The following is a 16,047-nucleotide window of genomic DNA, read 5'->3' as shown; positions in this document are numbered from 1 at the left end:
TGCTTGGGGTTCGGCTGGACGTTATGCCGAATCCGTTGTGTTAAGGGTTGTCTTACATCAATCCATGATGTTTTGATGAATCTTGAAGCTTCTCTACTTCCCTCTTTGAGTTTACTCTATGGTAGGAGGGAGGGGTGGTTATTGTTCATTGCATTCATTGATTTTTATCCAAATTGTACCCGAAATCATCAAGTAATCAACTTGCTCATTGATGGTTTTGGAAACGATTCCAACCTTCTCTCGAGGCTTTCCCATGACAGAGAAGTGTGAGAAGGACAAACAGAGTTCAAAACACTCTGTCTGCACTGTTTTTACTTCAGAGCACAAAACAAAATTTTGCATGAAATTGAGGCACAACCGGCCTTCTTTTGGCCCATCCAGGCTTCATTGAGGGTCGGTCGGTCGGTCATCGATTTGGTGGTCAGTAGTGTATTTTGCAGAAAATAGAGGGTAGTGACTGAAGATGAAACAGAGCAAGTTTGGGCAGACAGAGCTGTTCTTGGACATTGTGCATGCAACCTTTGTGCATCATTGTTTACATCATGATCATTGTTGTAATTAATTAATTACTTTTTTATTGTTGTTATAATTAGTCTTGTTAATTATGAGTGTTGCAATTATTATTATTGTTTATTTGTAATTGTTGTAGCTAATTAACTTAGATAGTTAGTTTACTTATCATGGTTACCCTTGTTGTAATAGAGTAGTTAGCTAGTTAATTCTTTGCTTATTTATTCATTCAATTTTGTAATAATTAGTTTAATTTGGACTTTCGGACTTTGATTCGCACCCTCTTGCAGGAGGGCAATCATGTAATAAGTTGTATGTCTTTCAACCCCACGTATTTCTTCCTTTTACTTACTTGCTTACAATGGTTAATATAGAAACATCATTTTTTTAAAAAAAAAAAATTTAGCATTCTTATGCTTTACATGCATTGCCTTGCATGCATCCAAGGTTTGGCTCATCATGCTAACCCAATATTAATGTTCAAATTCATTACTTGAATACGTGCTTTATCGCATGTCTTGAATGGAATCATATGCCATGCTTATAACCGAGCCTATAAAATATATAATGTGTGTGTTGCATTAGTCATATTGCATTTAATTAGGAACATGCATATTTTTCTAATAATTTTTCTTTGTTTTGGCTCGGAGTACTGGGCGAGTAATTTTATGTTTTAGCATCTTGCATCGAATGTTTGTGTACCATGTCCCAGCATACTTTCATGAGGCTAATTGCTTAAATGATATAACTGTTTGAATGCTTGTGGATGAAGGCTAATTGCTTGAATTGGGATAGTTTGATTAATGTCCAATTTAAAGCCCACTTTTTCAAATGGCAAATTCACAAAACTATTTCAAATAAAACATGAAATCAAAGTGTTCCAATTTTTTGCAAATTAGTCTATACTTATGTGCATCACATAGTAAAAATAGCTAATAAACCGGAACAAAAGAATATAATATAAATAAAAATCACATCACGATTAGTAGAGGCCGATCTTTGATCAGGCGAGTGGGGTGCTCAATTCATGACCTTCCCTTCTCGTACCTAAGTTCTCAAGCCTAGACAATTTGGTGATGACGAACTAATAGCCTTTGGCACGAGTCATGAGTTTCCTAAATTTCTCAAAAATATTTAGGTGGCGACTTTGAAATCTGGCAAAGCAGTCAAATTTTTGGCATTTGATTCAAGCATCAATTTCCCAAAAAATTTGCCAGATTTGGACTCTTTGGTGTTATCTATTTCATATTGCACTCAGATTCAGAACTGCGAGAATCTGAACTATGGGGCCATTCGTCTTCTGAAAGGAGTACGAAAAGTCAAGCCATAGCTACAGAAACCGAAATTGACTGTGTTATTGCGATTAGCATAATTTTTAGAGCCTACGGTGACATTTAATTAAAAATTGATTCAGATCGAATTCATTAGATTAAATTGATTAAATTAAGCACAATTAATTAGTTCTAATTAAGTTGGATTAGGGAAGTGTATATATAGAAGCTAAATGTGCTTAATGAACTCAAAATTTGAAAATATACACTAGAAAGAGAGTGAGACGATTCTAGAGAGAGTGAGACGATTCTATAAAAAGGCAAGAAAGTTTGAAAGTGGTCTTCGCATGACATTTTGGAAAGGGTGAACATATTAAAACTGCCCACTTATGTTGATGTGCTAGATCAAGCTTTAATGTTAGAAACCAACACGGCTAACCAAAGTAAACCACCAGCTGACTGGAAGGCTAAGAGGCAAGGCTTTTTCTCCAGGAAGAAATTGTCAAAGAAGCAAAATACGGGATCCTCAAGCACTTCGGGCTCCACTAGAAATATGGCACCAATATGTACTCAATGCGGTAAGAAGCATCGTGGGGTTTGTTACCGTATTTCCGGGGCTGACTATAAATGTGGTGAAATGGGACTTATAGCAAGGGATTGCACCCAAACTGAGCAACAAAGAAGTGGGAAACTGACTACTAGTTTGACTGGGTCCATTCCAAAACCAGGAAACACCACAAGGCTTGCTGCTACCAGAGACACAATACGATGAGGGAGAGTTTTTGAACTTGTCTCAGGAGACATTCAAAATACTGAAGCTATTGTCTCAGGTACTATCTCTATATGCAACCAAGATACTTTTGTGTTAATTCATTCTGGATCAACACATTCGTTTGTGTCTACTATATTTGCATCTAGATTGACTAGACCCTTAGACTCATTACCATACTTGCTAAGTGTATCTGTTCCTTCTGGGGAATCTGTATTGTGTACATCTGTGTATCTTGTCTATGATATGCAAATTGGCAATGCTATCTTGTATGTGGATTTGTTACCCTTGGACATTCGACACTTTGATGTAATTATAGGTATGGATTGGTTGTCTAAATACTGTGTCACCATCAACTGTGTAACAAAACGAGTTGTGTTTAGACCGCCAGGGCACGTTGAATTTGAATTTGGGTGTAACAGGGTAGTGCCTCCACCTTATCTAATTTTAGCAATGAAAGCATGTAAGATTCTTAGGAAAAGGTGTCAGTGTTATTTATGTAGTATCTTAACTGAACAATTGTTGAATGATGACACGAATAATATTTCTGTTGTTAGAGAATTTCCGAATGTATTTCCTAATAAACTGCCAGGGGGATTGATTGACAGATAAATAGAGTTTACCATTGATATTATCCCAGGCACCCAGCCTATCTCAAAAACCCCCTATAGAATGTCTATTGCTGAAATGAAAGAACTGAAAGAACAATTACAAGACTTACTTAACAAAGGGTTTATTTGACCAAGCACTTCGCCATGGGGTGCTCCGGTGTTGTTTGTAAAAAAAAAAAAGACGGAACCTTACGTTTGTGCATTGACTACCAGGAACTAAACAAGGTAATGGTCAAAAACAAATATCCATTGCCCCGAATTGACGATTTATTTGATTAGTTACAGGGTTCACAAGTCTTTTCAAAAATTGATTTGAGATCTGGATACCACCAGTTGAAGATGAAGGCAGAAGATGTTGAGAAAATCACATTTAGAATGAGGTATGGTCACTACAAATTTCTTGTTATGCCGTTTGGAGTGACTAATGCACCTGCAACGTTTATGGACCTTATGAACCAGATTTTCAAAACTTATCTTGATGAATTTGTTGTGGTTTTTATTAATGATATTTTGATATATTCAAAGAGTAGACTTGAACACGAACAACATCTGAGAACCGTCTTGCAAGCACTTAGAGAAAAGAAATTATTTGCTAAATTGAAGAAATGAGAATTTTGGTTGGATGGGGTTGTTTTCTTAGGGATGTCATCAACAAAGAGGGAATTTCAATAGACCCACAGAAGATAGAGGCAATTGTGAACTGGCTTGCTCCAACAAATGTAACAGAAGTCCACAGTTTTATGGGCTTAGCTGGGTACTATAGAAGGTTTTTGAAAGATTTTTCAAAAATAGTTGTACCTCTTACCCAACTTACATGCAAGGGACAACCATTTAAGTGGAATGATGAAAGAGAATATGCCTTTCAAGAACTGAAAACGAGATTGACCACTGCACCAGTGTTGACATTGCCTACAGGTACGAAAAACTTTGTGATTTACAGTGATGCATCTTATAAGGGTCTGGGTTGTGTATTAATGTAGGAAGGATGGTTAATTGCTTCTGCCTCCCGACAATTGAGACCACATGAGAAGAACTACCCAACACATGACCTGGAATTGGCCGCAGTTGTATTTACTTTGAAAATTTGGCGGCATTACTTGTATGGGGCAAAATGCGAAGTTTACATGGATCACAAAACTTTAAAGTACTTCTTCACTCAGAAAGAATTAAATATGTGGTAGAGAAGATGGCTTGAACTGATAAAAGGTTATGATCTTCAGATTTAGTATCACCCCGGGAAAGCCTGACGCCTTGAGCAGAAAATTGACGGGGAGTTTAGCTTGCCTACTTATTGAACAAAAGAAAATCTTGCAAGATTTTGAGAAATTCGAGATTGAAGTAATATTACATGAACAAAGCAGATTAATAGCCACCGTTTCAGCCGAACCAGCAATCATCGATGAGACAAAGCATAAACAGAAGGAGGATGAATCCCTCAAGAAGATAGTTAATGAATTTGAGGCAAATCCAAAATCAGGATACAATGTTGTAAATAAAGTGTTGAAATTCCAAGACAGATTGTGTGTTCTGAATATCCCCAAGTTAAAGAGGAGAATTTTTTATGAAGCCCATAAGTCAATGTTTGTTATCTATCTGGGTAACAACAAGATGTATCAGGACTTAAAGCAGAGTTATTGGTGGCCAAATATGAAACGTGCGATTGCAGAATATGTATCTAGATGTCTTCAATGTTAGCAAGTTAAGGCTGAACACCAGAAACCGGCAAGTCTACTTCAACCTTTTCCTATTTTGGAATGGAAGTGGGAGCACATAACCATGGATTTTGTTGTTGGCCTACCTCGGACACCTAAAGGTATGGATTCTATTTGAGTTATAGTTGATTGACTGACTAATTCTGCGCACTTTCTGCCTGTGAAAACTACGTATGATGCATACCGATTAGCCACTATTTATGTTGATAAAATTGTTTGTTTACATGGAGTTCCAATGTCTATTGTGTCAGATAGAGACCCGAAATTTGTGTCTAGATTCTGGAAAGGTCTACAAGTAACAATGGGAACAGAACTGAGAATTAGTACAACATTCCATTCACAAACTGATGGACAATCGGAACGGACTATACAGACTCTAGAAGATATGCTCAAAATGTTTGCTTTGGATTTTCAAAACGGACTATATAGACTCTAGAAGATATGCTCAGAATGTGTGCTTTGGATTTTCAAGGGAGTTGGGAGACTTAACTACCATTGGCTGAATTTGCGTATAATAATAATTTCCACTCTAGTATTGGCATGGCATTATATGAAGCTTTGTATGGCCGAAAATGTAGATCTCCGATATGCTGGACTGAAGTTGGGGATAGGGTCTTACTTGGACCTGAACTTGTGCAGATAACCACTGATAAAATCAAGGTCATTTAACAAAGGCTTTAGATAACACATAGCTGACAAAAGAATTATGTAGATGTGAGAAGAAGGCCCCTTGAGTATGAGGTCTGTGATCATGTGTTTATTCATGTTAACCCAATGAAAGGCCAATCAAGTTTCGGCAAAAAGGGTAAATTATCGCCTCGTTACATTGGACCGTTTCAAATTCTAGAAAGGCTTAGTCTAGTTGCTTATAGAGTTGCTTTGCCATTAGGAATGGAACAAATGCACAACGTATTTCACGTATCAATGTTGAGGGGCTATCCCCGAGACCCATTCCGCGTAGTTGATTCTTATCGCATAGCACTTGACGAAAACATGGAGTATGGGGAATGGCTAGAACGGATCATTGACTGACAAGTAAAACAACTAAGAAACAAATCCATTCGAATAGTGAAAGTGGAATGGAACGAATATTATGGAAAGAATGCCACATGGGAGAAAGAAGAGGAGATACGATAAAACTACCCACATTTGTTTCTTGCGGAAGGCAACATAAGTTTAGGAGACCAAACTTCCTAAATGAGGGAAAAATGTGACAACCCTATTCAACGATATACAATTAATAGTTAACTATACTTATGATTATGTGCTTGGTGTGAATTTGCATGCTAATTATGTGATTAGATGTGATTTCGACTTATATCTATCCACCGTAGAGAAATTTGTTTGCTAAACTGCTACGATTTGAAATTGAAGGCCGTAGAGGCTATAGAAGTCGAAATTGACTATGTTATTGCGATTAGCGTAATTTTTAGAGCCTATGGTGAAATTTAATTAAAAATTGATTCGGATCGAATTAATTAGATTAAATTGATTAAATTAAGCACAATTAATTAGTTCTAATTAAGTTGGATTAGGGAAGTGTATATATAGAAGCTAAATGTGCTTAGACGATTCTAGAGAGAGGAAGAGAGCATCCTTGAGGATTTTGTAAGAAAATTCAAGAATTGGGAGAATTAACTCAAGAACTAGCTAGAATTTGGAAGATTGAAGCTTCTAAGTGAGTAATTGAACTCAAATTTATGGGTTTAAATTCATGACTAAGTGAATTCAAAGATGATGTGAAGTTAAAAACAAGATTTGAGTTGAAAATGATGATAATGAGATCAATATGTACAAGCAGGCAACAAATTGCTATGAATCTTCATATTTGAGTATATAGCATGGTAAACAAGTTGAATTGGTAGTCATTTGAGACATGCATCCATGAATAATGAGGTTATGAGGCTTAATTGCATGTTTTGAAGATGATAGAATAAGAATTCATGTAAGATCATACATGCATGAGAGTTTGGAATATTATTTTGACAAATTCATGGAGAATATGGTACCAAATGTACAATTTTGAGAAATCTCATGAGTTTGAGCCTTGTTAGTATCATTTGGAGTGAGGAAAGAAGCTATATCCCACATGCATGCTCAATCCATGTAGATATAGAACTTGAATGCATGAGACTTAAGGTTATGAACATGAAATTAAAATGATTTGAGCTTGTATGAAGAATTCACGGAGAATTGAACTTCAATTCTTGTAAAATTAACTTTTATTCTCATGTTAGAAGCTATTTGGCCCTGATATAGGACTTAACATGCAAGAAAAACAAGTTGGAATCATGTTTTGAGCTTCAAACACAATTTTGGAAATTCTAGAATTCGGTCTGTCCGCTCAAGCGGGGAAAGTGTTGCTCGAGCATAAAAATAAGCTCCCTGAAGTTTTACAAAGAATTGTACGGTAGCTCGAACGGCAAACCTTGCACTCGAGTGAACCCTATTTTGCAAGACTCACTACTCGAGCGACGTAAATCTCACTCGAGCATAAAATTCATGCAACCAGTACTTTTACAAAGTTTTACAGACTGCTCAAGCGACCAAAGCTGCGCTCGAGCAAGGTGCTTTATTTCAAAAATTTTGGAAGAGCTGTATTATGTTCCAATTTCCATTCTCTTCCATTTCTAAGTATTCTTAGGCACACATTGAGCATCCTAAATGAATTAAAGGACATGAAAGAAGCATAAAAAGATTAAGCAAACTAAAGAACAGATTGATTGTATTATGACCCAGTGTGTTATGAATTATATAGGGTCAAGTGCAAGGACGAATCAAGCACCGGAACACTGTGATTAATATCTTAGTAAAGATAATTCGTGCATATATTATTTTCTAAATGTTACTTGTGTGGTAAGTTTCTAAACTTTTGATTTGATACTGTGAATTAGTATTCTATCTACTTGGTTCACAATGAAATATGTGAAGTAATTGATATGCAATTATGAAATGGGCCCAAGGCCATTCGGTTTACTTAAAGAGGATATAAAATGGGCCTAAGGCTGTTTTGTATAACCGTTAAATGGGCCAAAGGCCGTTTCGAATAAGGAAATGATTAGACCTAAGGCCATTTTGAATGCAAAGGCGAATGTGAACATGATCATGGATCATGAGTGCGCACAAATATGAATATAGATTGGTTGGACCCAAGCTCATGTTGTATATGAACTGGATCCAAGGTTGTTTTACATATGATGGACCCAATGTCGTTTTCTAGATATTGAACCGAAGGTCGTTTTGCATATGAATTGGACCCAAGGTCGTTTTGCATATAATGGACCAAAGGTTGTTTTGTGAATACGAGTTGGACCCGAGGTCGTTTGGCACATGAATATGGATATGATATACGATATGCTAGACCTATGGTCATTTTGCGTTGATATCGATCAACAAGTTTAGTTTACAACTTATGATTAAATGAATCTCATTCATGAACTCCTTTACTTTGGTATTAATCACCGGGCGTTAGCTCACTCCTTATTTATATGTATGTAGGTGAGCAGCGGGATGTCCAGCCCCAGCCCCAGTGAGCAATGAGAAACCGAGTTTAGAGGAATCAACCAATGTCGCCTCACGCAAGAGGCTTGCTTTTGTTTTGCTTTTCCTTTGTTTTTTTTGTGGTCAAGTATGACCAAACTGTGTATAACCTTGATTTTTGTTAATACTGATTTTTGAATGATCCTGAGCTTATGTAATACAAAATATAGAGGTTTGTATAGTGTGAGTTATTACATATATGAATTTTTTTTTGGTTAAGCCATGTATACATAGCTCATTGGACAAAATTTGTAAGTTTTGCTTCCGCAATTTGGCCTCCTATTATTAAAAATGACTTGATTTTTGACTGAGGCCGTAGGTAATCTCATGATTTCTGACTGATTGTAAGTCTAATCCATAGGGGCGGGTTTGGGTTATGACACATAGTGTATAGCTTGAGAAAATGGAAGTTCACAACTAACACTCAATTTTGGCTAACTCTTGAATTCAAAGCTTAGACTCTCTCTTTCTCTATCTCTAGCTTTCTCCCCCAATCACTCTATCATCTTCCTTCTCTCAACAATCTGATGTGTTTATATAGGCAATGCAAGTGGAGGAGTGGTGGAAGACAAGAATGGAGCATTAATGAAGATAATGGTGCAAATAGAGCACAAATGGAGCTAATGGAAGACAAAAATGGAGCATTACCTTCAATGGATCAAGGACTAGACAATGGAGGTTGAGTGTGTATGCATTCAATGCATGAATGGATCAGAAAATGGGATTGTGAACTGCCCCACATGAGTTGAACAAAAATAGGTCTACACTGTCCTTGGGTTGTCGACTGGGTGGTTGGCCGGTTAGTGAGAAAATTGCCTCTTTTGCTCCAGTTCAGTCCAGCTTTGCTCCGGCTGTCAGACAGGACTTTAACACTTGACCAAAAAATGTTTAGGGTTAGGAAGAAAGCTCAAATTCCATCTTTCTTATTGAGGATTTTGTGAAAAGCACTTTCTTATTTTCATCATCAGGTAATCAAAAGAAAGTGCCCAAGTCTTAGGGCTGGTCAAAATGGAATGTCTACAGTTGCCCCTCTTTGACAAAGTTGGAAGTCATTTCATGACGTGAGCAAATGTCAAAACCCGAAAACGACCCTTTTAACAAGGCCATAAGACTTGGGCAAAGAAACAAGATGCAAATGCAATTGGTTGAACTCGACGGTTGTCTACGTATCCCTTTGCAAGGAATCAAACCAGCGTAGTTCAGGGGCAAAATGCAAATGATATTGTAGACACCCCATTTTTGACCGTCCTCAAGACTTGGACGTCACCATTGGAACACTTGGTGATTACCCTTGTTTGTGTTCGTCTTGAGTTCCCGGAGGTCTCGGTTGCGCGCCTTGCCTCAAGATCTCTCGACTCGACCGTGTTGTGTCTGGTTTTGCACCAAACACTTGTGTTTTGCCTTGGAGGGGCAGAAAATGCCTTGTGAGGCATCCCCACACATCACCGGCCATGGCTTAAGGCCACCGGCCAGTGATTTTATGCCATCGACAATGTATATTGCCGGTCGACACTCTTTGTTGCCGGTCGGCCATTTATTTTGCCAAAATGGCAATTTTGAATGGCCAATCACTGTTCATCTACTTTTAGTAGATATTTTGTGCCAGCTGTGATAGCTGGCACCCACTCTGTTCCCCTCCATACACGTGTATGGAGGAATTTTCCTCTTGGATGGCTTGTTTTGGAAGCCTTACAAGAGGGAGTTGCCTATAAAAAGAGGCTTCCTCTCTTGGCATTAGGGTTACAAAAATTTCAGAGGGAGCTCTGGATTAGGGTTAGGGTTGATACATATTTCCTATCTCTATATCTCTCTCTTGTGTGTGTCTAGTGTGTGTTTGTCCATATTATTGCACACAAACACATAGTGTTACACCTTCTCTTGGTTGTTGAGGGACCAGAGGGTTGTTCTTGGTGTTCTTGACTGGATTTGAGCTCAAGGAGGCAACAAGATCATCATTTGTGAAGAAGGACTTGAAGGGTAAGAAACTAGTCCCTTTTACCCCATTTTTGCACACTACTTTTACCTATCTTGCAACTGTTTTTTGGCTTTGCATATAATACATAAAAGTTCTATTTTTAAGGCCTCTAAATAGTTTGTTAAGAGTGTTTTAAGCTTTGGGGTTGTTTGACCCCTCTTAAGCCTTGTTTGGCCCTTGTTTTGTGCTATTTTGTGTGAGCTCCGGGACTTTGGTGTTTGGGCCTCTTCACCACTGAAATCTTGAGGGATTTCAGTGGTAAGGATAGTGCCTTGAGGTCCCAAGAAGGAGAGGGCCACCCCCTGTAGATACCCTATTTTTGACCGACCTTAAGACTCAGACGTCACCGATTGAGCGCTTGGTGATGTTGCATATTGTGCTCGTTCAGAGAGTTCAAAGTCTTGGCCGCAAGCCTTGCCTCCGGACTTCCGGACTCTTTCTCGCTTTGCCTCGGTTTGCGAACCAGGCTCTGTTTTCTCTGTTTTCTCTTCCCGAAGGGAGGGAGAGGTCTCGTAGATCATCTCTCAGTGGCCGTAGGCTACGTTTCGTGGTCGTAGGCCATTTTGCCCGTTTGGAGTCCGGTTTTCGGTTTTTCGGAGCCGTTGGCCGTGTGCCTCGGTTCGGGACCGCTTAACCATCTCCGTTTGCTCCGGTTCTTGGCATACGTCTTATATCCTCCCTTTTGAGGGACACTGTGGTCCGAGAAACAGACTTCGTGGTTGAACACCACTCCCGGTGCCTAACAGTTGGTTTTCGGGGCCCTAGGCTACGCGTTTCGGCCCCCGAACCTTCATTTTGCATCGGTTTTGGTTCGTTTTTGGCAGGGACCTCTGTTTCATTGCTAGGAAGGTCATAGAAGGATGGGAGGCCAGTAATTGTTCTGTCAGCCAACTTTATCCCTTCATCGCCCTCCGTCGTCCGATTTTTCTCACTTCAAAGCCAATGTTGACCACCCTTGGGCCATTTTCTTGCACCCTAAACCCCATATTTGTGATGTACACATCTGGGAGGCCACCAATATTTGGTGGCCGGCCAGTAATTGCATTTGAACCTTTTGAACCCCTTTGAAAAGTGGATTGTTCTCTCTCCTGGTTCACTGTCTCCAGTTTTTTACCACATGATTGTGTTGAGCACACATGGGAGGCCACCAATATGAGGTGGCCGGCCAGCAATTGTTCTTGGACCTTTTGACCCCTAGCCGACCGGCCATGGGTAGTAGCCGACCGGCCACCTGCAACCTGGATAACCAGCCGGCCTTGCTCCTTGCTGCAGGTACATTTCAAATATGCATCTATTTTCTCCCTAGATTTTGTATCCGGGGGGCCAACTTTTTGGGGGGAAACTTGAATTCATTTCCCCCCCATTTTTCCCCCCTTTTCTCCCCCTCTTTTGCCTATAAAACCAGCCTCCCAGCTCTAGTTTAGGGGTTAAAAAATTTTCCTTTGAGCTCCCATATTGTATCTCTCTCCCTCTACACTTCCAAGCTTCAAACCTCTCAAGTCCTACACTCATTTCTACACCACCACCTAACACCACACCACCACTCCATTTCTAGCAGCTTGGAGGGCCTTCTCAGAGCTTTGGAGGCACTTTTTCTCAAGCCAAAAGGCTGCTAAAGTTTGGTCTTCAAGGGTGAGCAACATTTCCTCTCTTTTAAGCTTATTTTTGTATCCTTTCTAAGCCATACATGCTTGCATATTTGGGCTTTGACCCTAACTGAAAATAGAATTTTTTTGAGCTCTTTTTCATGTTTGTTTAAGGGTCTCTCACTGTTTGAGACTTCCTTTTTGCACTTGCTTCTTTACCTCTCTTGTATACCTATTTCTTGTGTAGTATTTTTGGCCTACGTGTAAACTGTTTTGAGCTCTGTCATAAACTTTAAAGTGGCTTATTTTTAGCCCTTGTTCAACATTGTTGAAGGGCTCATCACTGTTTGAGGCTTCCATTTTCCACTTGCCTTTATATCCCTCTTTTGGCCTTATTTTTACATGATTTGTTATCCCCTTGTGTTTGCATTTTTGGACTCTGGTCCGAACTGTAAATAGCATTATTTTGACCCCCTATTCATGTTTGATCAAGGGTATTTTTCTGTTTGAGGCTCCCTTTTTACACTTTGTGTTTAAACCTCTCTTTAGGCCTTATTTTGCATGGTATTTTAAGCTTATTTATTCACTGTTTTGGGGTCGGTTGTAAACTGTGAAGTGCTTCATTTTGAGCCTCTCTTCAACTTTGTTGAAGGGATCTTAGCCATTTAGGGCCAGAAGCTGCCACTTGCTTCATTACCTCTCTTTCGGGGCCATTTTTGCATGCTAGTATAGCCCTATTTGTGTTCATTGTTTGGCCTTGATTAAAACTGTAAATATGCTTGTTTTGGGGCTGCATTAAATCTGTCTTGACATTTCATGATCAAATAATGCATGTTTTGTATAGCTATAGGCCAATGCATATGCCTAGTTTCGTGTTTTGGGTTCATTCCATGCATCGGGTGCCATGTTTCCATGATTCGGGGCTGTTTTGGGTCATATTTTAGTGCTGAAATTTGCATGCTAGTATGTCATATTCCATGCCTTGCCATGTCTTGTTAGAGTGGCATTCGTGCCTTAGGTTCGGTCCTCGGTTTGCGTGCATGTGTGCACGCATTCCGAGTTGTCTCATTTTCATCTCATGGCCTCTTATGTGAGTGTGGCTGAGGTCCACTCATGTTGGTGTAAGTCCATTATGCATTGAGTATGCCATTTCATTTCATAGCATTGCGTATGCTAGGTTGTATGTTAGCGCATTGTGTATGCCATGTCATCTCGTGCATCGTGCATGCCATCTCATAGCACTGTGCATGCTAGGTTGTATATTAGTTGCATTCATCCATGTCATGCATATTGCATTGTGCTTGGGATAGGAGTTAGCCTGAGCACGGGAAACGAGGGACGTTCCGTACTTCGAGTGACGGAACGTGTCTCAATTCCCAGTCACCGACACTCCGGATTATCCATGATGGAGTTTAGGTTTTGTTGTGTTTATGTGTGCATTCATTCCATATTGAGTCATGCAAATTGACTCCTCGGCCATCATGCATCGATATGCGTGATTGGTGGCACGAGGATCGAGGACTACACTCCCTGAAGAGTAGTCACGCATACATGTGTGAAAATACATTGCCATGCCCCTTTCCTGCTCTCTGTTGCAGCAAATCAAGAATCAACAGTCTTTCGGGGTTTGGCACGCTTTCCAAAAAAATATTGCAAAACAGACGCTAATTGGGGCGTCACAGTGGATTTCCGTGCAAAGGCGACCCGGACATGCATCATCCATCATCTGAAGAAGGGTCAAGGCAGTCCCTGGCTTGCATGCCAGTTTATTGTTTTCTTATTTAATTTGGTAATTAATTAGGATTTTTGCAATTATTTGGGCTGTAATTATTCGGGACTGTATATTATTTATTCGGACCCTCTGCGCGAGGGCAATGTTGTAATAAGTGTGCATGTGTGTGATGTATGTCTTCCAACCCCACGTCTTTCTCCCTTTTATTTACCCGCTTATGATGGTTAGATTAGGGCATGTTTCAATTAGCATACAGTATGATAGCATGTTTGCATTCATTCATCTGTCTTGCATGCATCGGGCTCGGCGCATCATACTAACTGCATCGTATTTTCAATTTCAAGTTGAATACGTGTTAGCTGTAGCATTTCATAGGCCATGTTTAGAATAGTCGAGCCTGCTATAGTTGCATTTTTGCATGTGTTGCATTAGGCATCTTTGTATAGTTAGGATCATGCATGGATTTCTAATTAGCTTCTGTTTTGGCTTGGAGTACTCGGTAAGTTTTATGCTTTAGCATCCTTGCATGTGTGTGAGTGACTGCCATGAATAGCATGCTTACCATGAGGCTATATGCTTATGTGATATAACTGCCTGAATGCCTGTGGGTGAAGGTTGGGTTATTTGGATTGGAACAATTTATCAAATGTGTGTTTTAAAGCCCACTAGATAGTGGCAAAATCATGTTTTTCTAAGCCCACCCGAGGGTGGCAAATCCACGTCTTAGCCTACTTGCGAGTAGCACCAGCAAACCATTTTCAAACAAACAAACATGAAATGTTTTGTTCCAATTCAGGCGACCCAGTCTATACTTGTATGCTGTGCGCATCACATAGTAAATCTAGGCTAACAACCGGAATAAGAACATATAATGTTTTCAAAAATAGATATCATGGTTAGTAGAGGCCGATCTTTGATCGGGCGAGCGGGGGTGCTCACGAAGTGACCTTCCCCAATCGTACCCAAGTTCCCGAGCCGAGGCAACTTTGGTGATGACGGACACGTGGCCTTAGGCAAACGAGTCAGGGTTTCCTAAATTTCTCCAAAATAAAATATTTAGGTGGCGACTCTGTATCTGGCAAAGCAGTCCATGTTTGGCACTTCTTTCAAAATCTGTTTTCTCAAAACGATTTGCCGGATTTGGCCTCTTTGGTTCAGATTTAAAACCGCGACAAATTTAGAGTCCGAGCTGTAGTGAGCCCAATATCGAACGGAACGGGGGGGAACTCGTTCCTCGCCGGGGCGTTCGAGGACGTCTACAGTTTCTGGCGACTCTGCTGGGGAGTTAGAGAACTTGACTCGAACTCATGATATCTTGTTTTGATTACACTTATGTGTTTCTTTGCATTGCATTTGCATTGGTGGGCCTAGGACACCGTGTTTGCCATCTGCTATTCCTGAACGGTTTGCCGAAGGCTTGTCTTGTTAAGGCATGACCATAAGGCTGACCGATTGTGGACTCTGCCAGTATGGGAACACAAACCCCGATTTTACCGGGGCACCCTTTTTGACCATTCGACCTAGTGCATATTCGGATCCATAGTGACCATTCCAAACTAGGACAGGTTGCTTACCCGTTTATAAGTTGTTTGAAACCGCTGCGTGCGTAGTGAAACCCTAACTCCTGACAAAATAGGACAGGGAAACCCTACCCCAACATAGAGGTGTTTTGGCTCTCACTTATCTGTTATATGCTGTAAGAGTGCGTCTCTACAGGGAAAATGCATGTATCAGTTTATGAGTTTGGGCACCAGGCCTGCGGGCATCAGTCAGTGTTTGAGAATTAGTTATCTGCGGGTATCAAAGATTCAGTTTTGGGGACAGTGATTCAGGGATAATGATCAGTGTTGGAGGACAGTGTGTATTCAGCTTATCGACCGTGTGTTGTTATGCCCGGCTGTGTGTCATGCATTTACTTTAAGCTGTTATGCTGTCCGTTTATCTGTTTATTTATTTCCTTATTGCTTTATTTATCTTTTTACTAGGGCAGTTTTAGCACAATTGCTTCCGACCCCGTAGATATTCCCCAAGCACTTTGGACAAGAGGTCGCCGGCTCAATCGATCCGAGGATCTGGTTGACGGACAACCAGTGTTTCATTCTCTACCCCCAATTGTCAGAAGAAGGCCAAGAAGACGCAGTGTGTCTGAGCAGAGGTTACCAGAACAGTGGTCTACCCTAGCAGTGAATAGTCGGGCTGAGGTTTTAGTTTCTGCCATAGAAATACACATACCCGTCAGTCAGCAGGATCAACAGAGTGTAGCCGGAATGGAGGAAATGATGCGCCAACTCCAAGAGAGCATGAAACAAATGCAAGAGGACGCCGCCCGCCAAGCAGAGTT

Source organism: Camellia sinensis, chromosome 9 (assembly GCF_055761805.1).
Source record: "Camellia sinensis isolate YWXY chromosome 9, ASM5576180v1, whole genome shotgun sequence".
Lineage (NCBI taxonomy): Eukaryota > Viridiplantae > Streptophyta > Magnoliopsida > Ericales > Theaceae > Camellia > Camellia sinensis.
Note: the sequence above shows the minus strand (reverse complement) of the source record.